The 13,380-nt window shown below is 41.9% G+C and overlaps 1 pseudogene; it reads right to left on the bottom strand.

Annotated features, from left to right (window-relative positions):
* The window catches only part of LOC102847153, a 20,064-nt pseudogene extending 16,213 nt beyond the window's left edge, over nt 1-3,851 (bottom strand).
* Between the last annotated feature and the right edge of the window lie 9,529 nt (nt 3,852-13,380).

The raw sequence follows: 13,380 nt of genomic DNA, 5'->3' as shown, positions 1-13,380 counted from the left end.
TGTTTCCTTGCTCTATTCTGACAACTGCCTCTTGGTCCAAGTATAGGTTTTTCACTAGCATGATCAAGTTTTCTGGGATTCCCATTCTTCTCAGAGTCAGCCACAGTTTGTTATGATCCACACAGTCAAACGCCTTTGTATAGTCAATGAAACACAGATATACATTCCTCTGGTAGTCCCTGCTTTCAGCTAAGATCCATCTTACATTAGCTACAACATCCCTAGTACCACGACCCCTTCTAAATGCAGCCTGGACTTCTGGCAGTTTTCTGCTGATGTGCGGTTCCCGTCGTTTTTGGATAATCATCAGTAGAATGTTGCTTGCATGTGAAATTAATGATATTGTTCTATAGTTTCCACACTCTGTTGGGTCACCCGATTAAGACAGATTAGGAAGAAGGATTGGCCATCCACTTCTGAAATAGCAGGCCTCCGAAAACCCTATGTACAACAGAACACATGTAGATAACAAAAACGGCAAAGGAGGTTGAGTTTTCAAGTATGGAAATACAAAGGAAGAGAAACAGTTGTAAGCAGACACTGGTGATTGGGACATGGAATGTGAGAACAATGAATGTTGGAAAATTGGATATTTTTAAGGAAGAAATGGAACTATTGACATAGTAGGCATTGGGGAGATGAGATGGACTGGCATGGGGCATTTTGAGTTGAATGATCACATGACATATTACTCTGGAGACGAAAAGGTGAGGAAAAAATGGTGTTGCTTTCATAGTTAAGAAAGTGATTGCTAGATCCATCTTGACGTACAATATTGTGAGTGACAGAATAATATCCACACGCATACAAGGAAGGTCAGTGAATATCACTATCATTCAGATATGTGCACCAACAACCAGAGCCAAGGAAGAGGAAATAGAAGCTTTTTACCAACTTTTAAAGTTGGAGATGGATCGAACATGCAATCAAGATGCATTGATAATAATGGTTGACTGGAATGCAAAAGTTGGGAACAAAGAAGATTCAGTAGTTGGAAAACATGGACTCAGTGACAGAAATGGAGCTGGAGAGAGGATGATTGAATTTTGCACAATGACTTATTTATCACAAATACGTTTTTAAGAGATATAAACGCAAGTTATATACATGGATTTCACCTGATGTTATGCGTAGGAATCAGATTGATTACATCTGCGTAAAGAACAATTACAAAAGCTCAATATCAGCTGTGAAAACTAGGCCAGGAGCTGATTGTGGAACAGACCACCAACTACTCATATGCAAGGTCTAGCTGAAGCTGAGGAAAATTAAACCAAGTCCATGGGAAACAAAATATGACTTTGAGTCTATCCCACCTGAATTTCAGAACCATCTCAGGAACATGTTTGAGGTCTTGAACACTAATGAGCGAAGACCAGATGAGTTGTGCGAGGATATCAAGGGTATCATCCAGGAAAAGTGCAAACGGTCATTGCAAAGACAGAAGAGGAAGAGAAGATCAAAATGGATGTCAGAAGAGAAACTGAAAATTGCACTGGAGTGCAGAGAAGCCAAAGAACAAGGAAGAATTCAAGATATTAAAGAGCTGAACAGAAGATTTCAAAAGGCAGCACGGGATGACAAAATAAAATATTATAATGAAATGTGCAAGGAGTTGGATTCAGAAAATCAAAAGGGCCAAACGCGCTCAGCGTTTCTTAAGCTCAAGGAACTGAAGAACAAATTCAAACCTTGAGGTGCTATAATCAAGGATGTTTTGAGCAAAATATTAAATGATCCAGGAAGTATTAAAAGAAGATGGAAAGAATATACAGAGTCACTGTATCGAAAGGAATTGGCAGACACAGAAGAATTTCATGAAACAACATATGAGCAAGAGCCTATGGTGATGAAGGAAGAAGTTCAGGCTGCTTTGAAGGAAATAGCAAAAAATAAGGCCCCAGGAATAGATAGTATCCCAATTAAGATATTTCAGCTAACAGATGCTGCCTGAATGTGCTCACCAAGTTGTGCCAAGAAATCTGGAGAACCACCATTTGACCAACTGACTGCAAGAGATTGTTAAACCATTTATTATTGGCTTATTGTGTTCAGCAATTGAAAGTTGCTGTTATTGTTAAGTGCCATCAATTTGACTACAATTCACAGAAACCTTGTGAACAATACATCTAAAGCTTACCTTATCCTGTGTCAACCTCACCTTCTCTGACATACTCAAAGCCATTGTTAAAGACATTGTATCAATTCCTTTTATTGTGGGTCTTTTTCTCTTTTGCTGATCTTCTACCTTTCCCAGCATGTCTTTTTCCAAGAATTGTCCCCCTTGCATGTAAACAAAAGCCAAGAGGGTAATTTGGTGTTGGCTCTTGCCAAAAAGGCCTTACATTCTTACATTCAGTCTCCACTTGTGGAAGGGATTTTCCAGGATATGAGTGGGGATATTTGCAGCATTTGATGGGTAGGATGGTCCAAGAAGGGTGAAGGGTAGTGCATAAACTTAATAGGAAATTTGAGAGGGGAAAGATAATTTAATTGTACCTGGACTCTGACTTTAATTTAAAAGTCTAGCGAATGGTAGACCTTGATCTTGGTAGAGCAACACGGGGAACTGACTGAAGGCAAGATGTGGGCTTTGGGACACTTACCCAGCTCTTACTCTCAGTCTTTTGCTCTGCTTGCACTTCATAGCTAATATAAAGCTGATGAAGCCACCTCAAGAGAACAGCTGGAGGAATCTCAGAGAAAGAAATTAATAGGAGACCTGCACAGCAGCAAATGTTGGTTCACAGCTCTCAGCTGAAACTTTAAATGAGCAATGCTGGGAGGAACGTTCTGAAATGTATCTCACTCCAGAATGAGACTCATCCACTGCAGTCCAAATCCAGCAGGTTCCTGGGTTCCTTCCTATTTATTAAAGAAAGCACTCCTATGCTGTGTGACCTTGGAAAGTAGGTGGTCAGGAATAGCTTTGAAGATCCTTGGGCTCACATCCAACATAGCCTGGATTCTAGCTCTGAGTCCTACCTGGGGTCCCAAGACTCACCTTATGAAGGGAAGGGAAGAACATGGGAAAGGTGGAATAGGGAATTCTTTGGAGTATTAGGTGATTCGTATTAACAGTAAAATTAAGTTGCGTAGATCTTTATAAATATATCAATTCGGCCTGGCAGAAGGCAAGCAGGTTCACTTCTGGCTGAGGTAAGACTTGTTCAGTGGCTGTAAATGAGGACCAGAACTGGAAAACTTTGTCTAGTGGCTTTCCAAGCCTACATTCCAAGCCAGCACTAGTCTCTGTCCTCACATCATTCTGTTCTAGTATGGACGCTAGAAGGCGCTGTGCACTTTCTTTCTCCCTTGGAAAGGTACGAGAAAGCACCTCCCCCACCCCTTTTTCCCCTTCCCCCCCCTTTTTTTTTAACAGGCGAAGGGGGACTTTAAGGTAGGCAGCCTTTTTCACTCTCCCTCTTCTCGCCAGCTCCCCAAAAAAAAATGGGTGGAGAAGTGGAGGAGGAGCTATAGCAGCTCTTACCCATGACGCACTGGAGCAGTCAGTAATACCCGCCGCCTCCCCGTTGCTATCAGTCCGCTGGCTGGCACCGAACTGTTAGCGAGGAAGAGGCAATTCTTGGTGACTTTCACTAACCCCTAATCCCACCCCCACAGTCCATGCATCTTTCGGGGACAGCAGCAGCGGTAGCAAGATGTGAGGCGAGCCAGAAGCACACTTCTTGGGCTCCACTCTCTTTCCGGAGCTCGGGGGAAATGGGTGGGATTTTGCGCACTGGCTGGAGCAGCAAGCAAAGGGAAGAAAGTGCGCAGGCAGAGTTCCCACATTTCACCTGCGCAGCGGTCAGAGTGAGAGGGCAGCTGGTCACATTTGGGGCGTGCATGCCTCAGGAGGAGCATAAGGGTCATAGGCTGAGAAGTCCGCATCCTTGAGTGCAGTACTTGGCCATGAGGCTCTGTGTAGCTGGAGCGTGGCTGCCCAGAAGCTAAGTCGTGCAGAGGGAAGAGACTGGGAGTCAGTCAACCTAGAAGGATCAAGTCAAGGAGCTGAGAGGGGGCACTTGCTAGAATATTGAAAGGACCAAGTGATTTAGTTAGACAGGACTCCCCTTATGCTCTCCCTTTCCAGTTTGCCCAAAGTGCACAGAAGCGCTAACGAACTCTAGAAATCTTTCCCAGCCTGGGAGAAGTTTCCTAGCTTCTTCTTGGGCAAGGGCTGGGAGTGGAGAAAATGGGCGGGGCTGCTCATTGTTCCTTAAGCCCCTTGCAGCCCTGTTAGCCTTTGGGCAACCTGCCTCACTGTCCGTGAAGCCAGGACCCTGGCACTTCCGAAGCTAACAGGCAATTTCGTCCTGGATTGCGGCCCAGCGCCCTAGACATGGATCTTCACGCGTGAGTCCTGCTGAAGGTGGTCGGCTGTTTTGCAAGACTCACACAGGTAATGCTCACTCACCAAACCAGAGAACTGGTTGACTGGGGTAGGAGAAAGAATGCCCTGAGCTCTCAGGTGGCTGTAGGCATGCAGGCAGAAATCAAGGAGACACTAGCTCTCCTGAAGCCCTGGCCTGAAACACATGTCGATTTCCTTCTCTCCCTTCAGCCTTCTGAGAAAGTTTGGGAGGGGGTTTGGGGCTTCCAAGGGTAGAGACTTCTCACCTCAGAGCATCTCAAGCCCCAGCCTGGTGTGCTACAGCCAGTGTGTTGCATGACCTCAGCCAGGCTTTGTGGTCTCTGCAGTTGACTCCAGGGCTCAAAAGGCACTATCTGGCACCGCGCTACTGCTACTTTCTGACTCTGCCAGTGTTTCTGCTTCCTGCAGAAAAAGAGGACCATGTGGGGACTGGGGGCAAGATGGTTCCTTGGAATCCCAGCAAAGAACATCTCCTCCTGAGTATTCCTTGGGATTGATTACCAATGAGCATGAGGAAGGAGACTGGGTTATCTCTGCTCTCCTGCCTGAGCACCTTGAAGGCACTGCTACAGGGACCCCAAATCTCCCTCTCTTCTCTCAGGCAAGAGTCTCCTTGAGCGGGCTTCCCAAGATGAGTTAGTTATCATTTTGACGCCCTTACTCAGGGGTGATTACAACCTAGTTGTTTCTTTAAACTTTTCCTGGTATTGGGACCAGAGAGGTGAGGAGGCACAGCTTCACTTGGGAGGTTCGCCTCACTCCTCTGGTCTAAGAATTGTTGCAAATAACTTGACCTTGCCACCCTGAACATTTAAGAAAAATAGCTTGGTAAAGAGGTCTGAAAAAGGAACTGTATGTTGTAGTAATTCTTGGTTCAACGGCTTTTTCTGTAGCACTCCTCCAGTCCTTGCCTCTAAATCCCAGGAATTTAGGGGAGATACTGGTGAACAAGGACTTTGGATAAAGTATTTGAATACCCTCATGGCACCTAAAAATTGTGGCTTGGATAAAAAAGTTCTAGAAAAGCACTTTTAGGGATGAAAGCAGCTCTGAAGCCTGTCACCATTTGGAGGAAGACTCTATTCAGTGGTTATCTTTCTCTGGAATGTGAAAATGCACTGGAAACACTTAAGAGTTGAGCAGAATTTCAAAGCAACAATCCTCCTCCCTTTTTCTGGCCATAGGAGGCCAATTGTAGGCTTTTAGAAGCTGAGGCACACCTTGCGCAGCCCCAAATGAAGAAGAGAAGGGGGTGGCATATGTTTTGTTTCTGAGACCCTACAAGTTCAGCTGGGATTCAACTGCTCAGGAAAGCGATACTAATTCTAGAGTCCTGGAGAATGAAGGTGTGGGGAGCTAGGGGCCATTTTCTCCTTGACATCCTCTCCCCTCCTACCTGCTTATCACTCTTAGTCCCAGTTGGTGGCTCTTGAGCTATCCAGGAAGGGCAGTATTGCCCAAGAGAAAGGCGCTTCCTCCCTGAGCTCCCCTCTTGTCATACACAAGGCATCCTCTGCGCTCCTTTAGTCCCAGAAAGGAATTAGGAAACTAGAAATTTCCAAGTATCCCAAACACATGCCTGAGACAACTCCTACCTTCACTTCTTCTATCCTTTCACCTTCTCTGGCCACTTAGGCGAATCCACTACCGTGAGACTGCAGCACTGAACCTAACACTGTGAATCTCGCTCCAAGCCGATATGCCAAAGGCCAGTGGCTCACCCACTTTCCCCCACCAAGTTAGAAAGAGGTTACACCTGTGAACTTAGCTGCCTGAGTGTCAGATAACCCACCAGGTTAGCTATTGTGGGGACTTCAGAAGAGTGAAATTGGAGATTTAAACCTGGCTTTGCTGTATAGACTCCCCTGCGCTCTCTGTTTCAGGGTTATTTTAACTCAGCTTGTGGAATTGGCCTTTTTAAGATTCTGAGGGGCTTTAATCTGCTAAGACCACTCTCATCAGAGGATGAATGCAACAGTTAAAGGTGAGGCATGTCTGACTGCCCCTGAACTGTGACTTTTGCACATAAAATCCAGTCCGAGTCTTGATTTGTACATTTATTTCCTGCGACATGGTTTCCCAATTTTCTAGAACGTTCTTGCTTGCCAGAAGTAGCAACTGTAGAAGCATATGCTGCTTGCTAGGGGGAACTGATGATGTTGCTACCTGGAGAATGGCCTGAATTACCCACTAGGCACATGTCTACACAGGTGCAGATCCCATCACTGGAATTTTATTTAGCTGTAAGAAACACACTTCTGAACCCAATCTTATAAAATAAATAAATCGTGGAATGACAATTCAAGGTTTGGGATGCATCCCTGTGTGTGTATTGTATAGCAATAAACTTTATCAAATATGTCCGTTTGTATGGTTTATTGAAGTGGATCAGTGCAAAACAATTGCTATTTGGGAAGAGGAGATATCTGAAAGAGTTAAAAGAGTTAAAAAGTAGTTTAAATGATCATATACTTTGGTAAAACAGAATTGTGTTTTCACATCTGTGTTTAATGAAAGCCATTGCTATGTGCAGAGTGATATGTTGAGTAAAAACTGTGACAGCTCGTTAAGAATGACAAAACAAAGGGCAAATGGCATTTCTCCCTTGAACTTGAATATTTCTTGAATGGTGGCAGTAATGACTGATGCCATGACTCTTAACAGAATTTACATACTGTAACTGAGGAGTAAAACAAGTTCCTTAAGGAGCCCTGTTGGTACATTGGCTAAATCACTTAGATGTTGACTGAAAGTTTGCCAGTTTAAACCCACTAGATGCACCACAGGAAAGAGATGTGGCACTTTGCTTCCATAAAGATTTAAAGTCTTGGAATCCTTGTGAGACAGTTCTACTCTGCCTTATAGGGTTGTTTGCTCTAAGTTAGGATCAGCTCGATGGCAGTTAGTTTGTGTTTGATGATCTTGGTGAAAACGCACTGTAACCAAGTGGGAAAAACCCACAAGGTTGAGCTGTTTGGGAATGTGATAGGTAATGAACACAATCATATCCAAAACTTGATGGCTAATGGATTTTCAGGGCTCCTTTCTAGCTGTGCCCAGCAATGCAAACCCTCTAATCTGTGAATTGTATCCCTCGAGCCTAAGTCAGGAAGCTGTGACCAGAAACAGGTGGAGAAGCATAAATATTCAATGTGCAGCATGGATTCAATTATCTTGAGCTAATAGTTTTATTAAGTTTAGATTCTGGGCTAATGAATTAATAAAAATAAAATCTTTCTGGCCAGTATAAGGCCACAAAGATGAACTGTGTGAATTTGCCTGGTCATGACTTTGAGCTACTTCACTTTGAGCTGGCTCCTAATGAGATCTGAGGCACTGGATTGAGTCTTTTGTGAACTCGTTTGTCTTGGACTCTCCTGACCAAACAGATGTGGCTTCAAATAATTGGTCAAATTACAGTTTTCTGCAGACGTGCCTGGCTTTAACTTTCATTTTGGTTTAAAATCTTTATCCCCTAAATCCCCCATCTTTTTGTGAAATCTGTACCTTGGATTTTACTTGGCTTACTAATTTCTAGCTGAGTGTCCTACTGTCATGTAAAATGTATTCAAACACTTAACATTTGCCCCATGTTTTAGCTTAGTCAATTTCTTTTAGTGGCCCTATCTTTCTCTAGTCCTGGGACTCTTGACTACAGTCTTACAATTGCTCCTACAAGTTTCGTCTATTCATGGCTGTTAAATCCTGCCTTTTATTATATATATATCTCCTGAGTTTTGTCTCTCGACTAGGTTTTTGCCATTACATTTTCTACTGCCATGGATTTCCCTTTAGTCTTCAAAGCCTAAAATTCTCTAAAAGGCTCCTCTGATGTCTTTTATTTGCTTTCCAATTAAATATCCTGAATATTAAAATTAATCTCCCTGAAGCAATGATATCAATCCAGAGACTAAGGTATGCCTGATCCAGTCAATGGTCCTCACAACTATTTGCTATGCATCAAAGCACTGGATAATGAATAAGGAGGAAAGAAGAAAAATTGATGCCTTTGAGTTGTGGTGCTGGAGAAGAGTCTTGAACATAATGTGGATCACCAAGAAAACAAATAGGTATGTCTTCGAGAGGGTGAAACTAAGTTTCTCCTTGGAGGCTAGGACTTTGAAGCTCTGTCTCACATACTTTAGGCATGTGGCCAGGAAGGACCAGTTCTTGGAGAAGAACATCATGCTCGGAAGGGTGGAGGGACAGCGTAGGAGAGGAAGACCCCAGATGAGATGGATTGATACAGTAAGTAGGACAATGGGGGTAGCTGTATCAGAGTCAGTGAGACTGGCTCAGGACAGGGCAGGCAGGCTGCAGAGCTATGTTGTGCATAGGGTCACTATGAGTTCCAGGCGACTTGATGGCACATAACACCAACAACACAGAATTAGGTGTGTAGGTACATATGTGTGTGTTTAATTGTTGTAAAAATACATACACAAAACATCACCAATTCAGCAATTTCTACATGTATTGCTATTTGGTCTTTACTGGTAATCCCTGGGCTACTAACTAGAGCCATTCCTATATATATCTTTAAATGGAATTTGTAAACAAATCAGAAAAGGTACATATGGTTATAAATAAGAACCTTATTTCTTGCACTAAAAGCTAACCATATGCATCTGTTCTGATTTACCTACAAATTCTACTTAAAGACACATACTTAGGAATGGATCTCTTTGGCAACCCAAAGGGAGCCCTAGAGGCACAGTGGTAAAAAATTTGGCTGCTAACCAAGAGTTTGGGTTTTGTATGTGCCTCTCTGAGGAAGAAAGAAGAAATAGTTAACTTCTGGAACTATTTATAGTCTTGGAAACCCTGTGGCCAACTTTCCTCTATCCTACAGGATCATTATGAGTCTGAATATACTCAATGGCAATAGGTTTTGGTTAGTGCAAGAAAAGTTCAAAACTTTTGTAAACTATTTTGAAAGATGCATACATAACAAGAACTGCAGCTTCCAAAATGGATTGAGGCTCAATGTCAAGAAGACAAAGATTTTCACCACTCGACCAATTGGCAGCATCAGGATGGATGGTGAAGAGATTGAGATTGTTCACAGCTTTGGTTTGCTTGGCTCCATAGTCAACACTCTTGGCACCAGTAGCCAGGAAATTAAAAGACATATTGCCAAAAAAAAAAAAAAAAGACATATTGCCATAGGAAAGTCTGCTGTTAGGGACCTCTCCAAAGTACTGAAGAGCAGTGATGTCTCTCTGGAGACTAAGGTGCGTCTGATACAGGCCATGGTCTTTGCTATCACTTGTTATGCATCAGAGAGTTGGACAGTGACTAGGGAGGACAGAAGGAGAATTAATGCCTTTGAGCTGTGGTGCTGGAGACTGCTAGGAAAACAAACAGATTTGTCCTGGAAAAGGTTAAACCGGGTGGCTCCTTGGAGGCAAGGATTCTGAGGCTCCATCTAACATACTTTGGACATGTTGTAAGGAGGGACCAGTCCTTGGAGAGGGACATCATGCTTGGGAGGGTGGAGGGACAGCACAGGAGGGGAAGGCCCTCTATGAGGTGGATTGATTCAGTGACTGGGGTAATCAGGATGGGTGTATCAGAGACAGTGTGATTGGCACAGGACAGAGCAGACAGAGCTGTTGTACATAGGGTCGCTATGAGTCTCAAGCTACTCGACAGCACATAATAACAACAACAACATACATAACAAGTGAGGGTGACTGCGAAAAAGAATTTGTTGGGAGTATGTGGTGGGTTCAATCTTTTAATAAATAGAGAAAAGCGTAAGTGTGTTTGCTGACTTTGACTAGGCAAACTCGTTGCTAGGTACTTCAGAGTCCATTACGACCCAGTGACTCTGTGAACAACAGATCTGAACCCTGTCCTGTCCAGCATCTTCCTCATCTTCTCTGATACATGTCATCACATTGCTATAGTCACTGCATCAGGCCATCTGGTCCCAGCATGATGTCCTTTTCCAAGGACAGACTCCTCCAAACAACATGCCCACAATATGTGAGAAAAAGCGTCACCATTCTTGCTTCCAGGAAGCATCCTGTCTGAACTTTTTCAAGGACATATTTGTTTGATTTTTTGTCAGTCTGCAGGGGTTTACACCTTGGGTCTCAACTCCTGGGATGATCCCTTGGGAAATGGATAGAAGGCTCTGCAACTAACTGCGTGGTGTGTGTGCTCCTGACAATTCTTCTATCTTCCTCGATTTGGTTCAGTATGCACTGTAACTTAACCAGTCTTGGCTATCACCTAATAAACTTTAGGTGTTATTGCAAAGACAGAAAGAGAGAAAGAGAGAAAGAAGAGAGAAAGAAAAGAGACAAACCAAAGGTGGGAGCAAATATTATATAAAACTAATATACATATTGCAAGCACAGAACACCTATAAGTAAATAGTACATGTAAAAGAGATAAAGAATACAGATCGGCTATTCTTAGAAGAAATTGAATGAGAAACGTAAAAAGATGTCCAACATCCCCAAAATATACACAAAACCTAAGAAAGAAATACTATTTTTTTAGATGCATGAAAAGAAATAGTTAATGTTCTATATTTTTACTGCTTTTTAGAGTTTCTTTTTTTATAACCTGTTGTTATATTGTTTGTTTTGGATTATTTGGGTTTTCTACCAGTATATCAGGTCACATTACTTTGTTACAGATTTTTAGCATCTCTATCATACCTGTTTTATACTTTGTGAAATGTCTTTCGTTTTTTCTTAGTTTTCTTAATGCTCAAAATAATCATGGGAGATGGATAATCTCTCAATCTTACGTTTACTGGATACCAACCATCTGAATATATGAAACATCTCCAAGGTAATACAACTGAGTGAATTGGAAAATTTTATTTTCTTGATACTCTAAAATCTACTTCACTGGAGTCCTAAGATCTGATGACTGTAATCTAAATTGACTACCTTTTTCCTGTTGATTAAAGAGTCATGTCAAGATTCTTTGGCCAGAAATCCAAGATCATTTAATGTTCAGTTTTAGCTTCCTGATTAGTCCTATTTCTGACGTTGTGTGATCTATCCAGGCTGGTTGACACACCATGTCTTTTGCATGTTTGTTTCTCATTCCTTTCTTATGTCTTTCTTTCCTTCTTTCCTCCCCACATCTCTATATTTTTGCTTGTTGGAAATGAATCAGATTCAAAGTGGAGGTTAATACCACCTCTTCAATAAATAACATTTTCCTTCCTAATTTATTTCAATCCTTTAGCAAAAACTATTTCCTCTTTCTTGGAACTTAATTGACAATTTTTGGATTCCTAATGTGTGATGCTTAAGACACAGAAGAATTTCATGAAACAGCATTTGAGCAAGAGCCTATGGTGATGAAGGAAGAAGTTCAAGCTGCTTTGAAGGAAATAGCAAAAAATAAGGCCCCAGAAATAGAAGGTATACCAATTGACGTATTTCAGCTAAGAAATGCTGCCCTGGATATGCTCACCAAGTGCCATGGGAAAGTCTGCTGTTAGGGACCTCTCCAAAGTACTGAAGAGCAATGGTATCTCTCTGGAGACTAAGGTGTGTCTGATACAGGCCATGGTCTTTGCTATCACTTGTTATGCATCAGAGAGTTGGACAATGACTAAGGAGGATAGAAGGAGAATTGATGCCTTTGAGCTGTGGTTCTGGAGAAGGGGAACCATGGACTGCTAGGAAAACAAACAGATTCATACTGGAAAGGGTTAAACCTGGTGGCTCCCTGATGGCAAGGATTCTGAGGCTCCATCTAAAATACTTTGGACATGTTGTAAGGAGGGACCAGTTCTTGAAGAGGGACATCATGCTTGGAGAGGGTGGAAGGACAGCGCAGAATGGGAAGACCCTCTATGAGGTGGATTGATTCAGTGACTGGGGTAATCGGGATGGGTGTGTCAGAGGCAGTGTGATTGGCCCAGGACAGAGCAGAATTTAGGGCTGTTGTACATAGGGTCACTATGAGTTGCAAGCGACTTGATGGCACATAACAACAACAACAACAACAATTTTCTTCCCTGTAAACTTTGTTGTTTGCAAAGACTGTGTTGTTTCTTTCAGCCTGCAGAGTACCAGCATACAGAACATCAGCTAAGTTTTTTTTAACCAAATTGCCTTTGACATATCCTGATTAACCTTAGAATTTTACTGACATTGATAGTATCAAGTTAAGGAGGAAATCACCAAATCTATTATATGTTAATAATTTTATAAAGCAGAATAATAATGCATATGTGGTTATATATGCTGAAAAAAATAATCATTTCTTCAGTCACCTTAGTCACATTTCAAATTGCTATTGATGGCCACCTGTAGTGGGTGATTATCATATTTGACATCACACATATAGAACTTCCTTACTATACCACAGAGGAATCAACACAGTGACTGTAACAGTGGGTTTTAACATATCAGAGATTGTGAAAATGGCACAATATAGGACAAGGTTCAGATCTGCTATTCATAGGATCTCTGTAAGTAGTAGTTGACTCATTGACATCTGAGAACTACCACCACTACCACCACAGAAAGTTCTATTGGAGTATGCTGTTCAGCAATAATTATAAATATTTATTTCTACCTAGAAATATGCTCTCAAAGGTGACTACTCTCATGGGCTTATGCAGAATTATTCATAGTTCTCAGTGCTGCAGTGTTGCTTCTTTCTTTCCCTCTCAGAACATAAGTCCATGAGTAACATTATATGCCTCACCTTGACTCTGCTTTGTTTGGGGATATATTTATAATCTAAATATCAGGTATTCCTATCAAATATTAAAGTAAATTCCAGATGAAATTATGAATCAAAATATGAAAGACTTGTTCTGTCTTACAAATACTGTATTGTGAATTACAATAATTAATAATATATGGAATGCTTATATAGGAACAGACAAATCAATGCAACAGATTAGTATCCAGAGATGTAAACTCAAGTATACCGGGGATTAATATGGTGAATCAGTAATTTCAAATCCATGATAGAGGGAGGAAGATGGATTTTTCAATATATGGGATGAGGCC

The sequence above is a fragment of the Elephantulus edwardii genome, unplaced genomic scaffold (assembly GCF_000299155.1).
Source record: "Elephantulus edwardii isolate Elephantulus edwardi_28Jun2011 unplaced genomic scaffold, EleEdw1.0 scaffold00249, whole genome shotgun sequence".
NCBI classification, from domain to species: Eukaryota; Metazoa; Chordata; class Mammalia; order Macroscelidea; family Macroscelididae; genus Elephantulus; species Elephantulus edwardii.
Note: the sequence above shows the minus strand (reverse complement) of the source record. Positions and strands in the feature narration are given on the sequence as shown.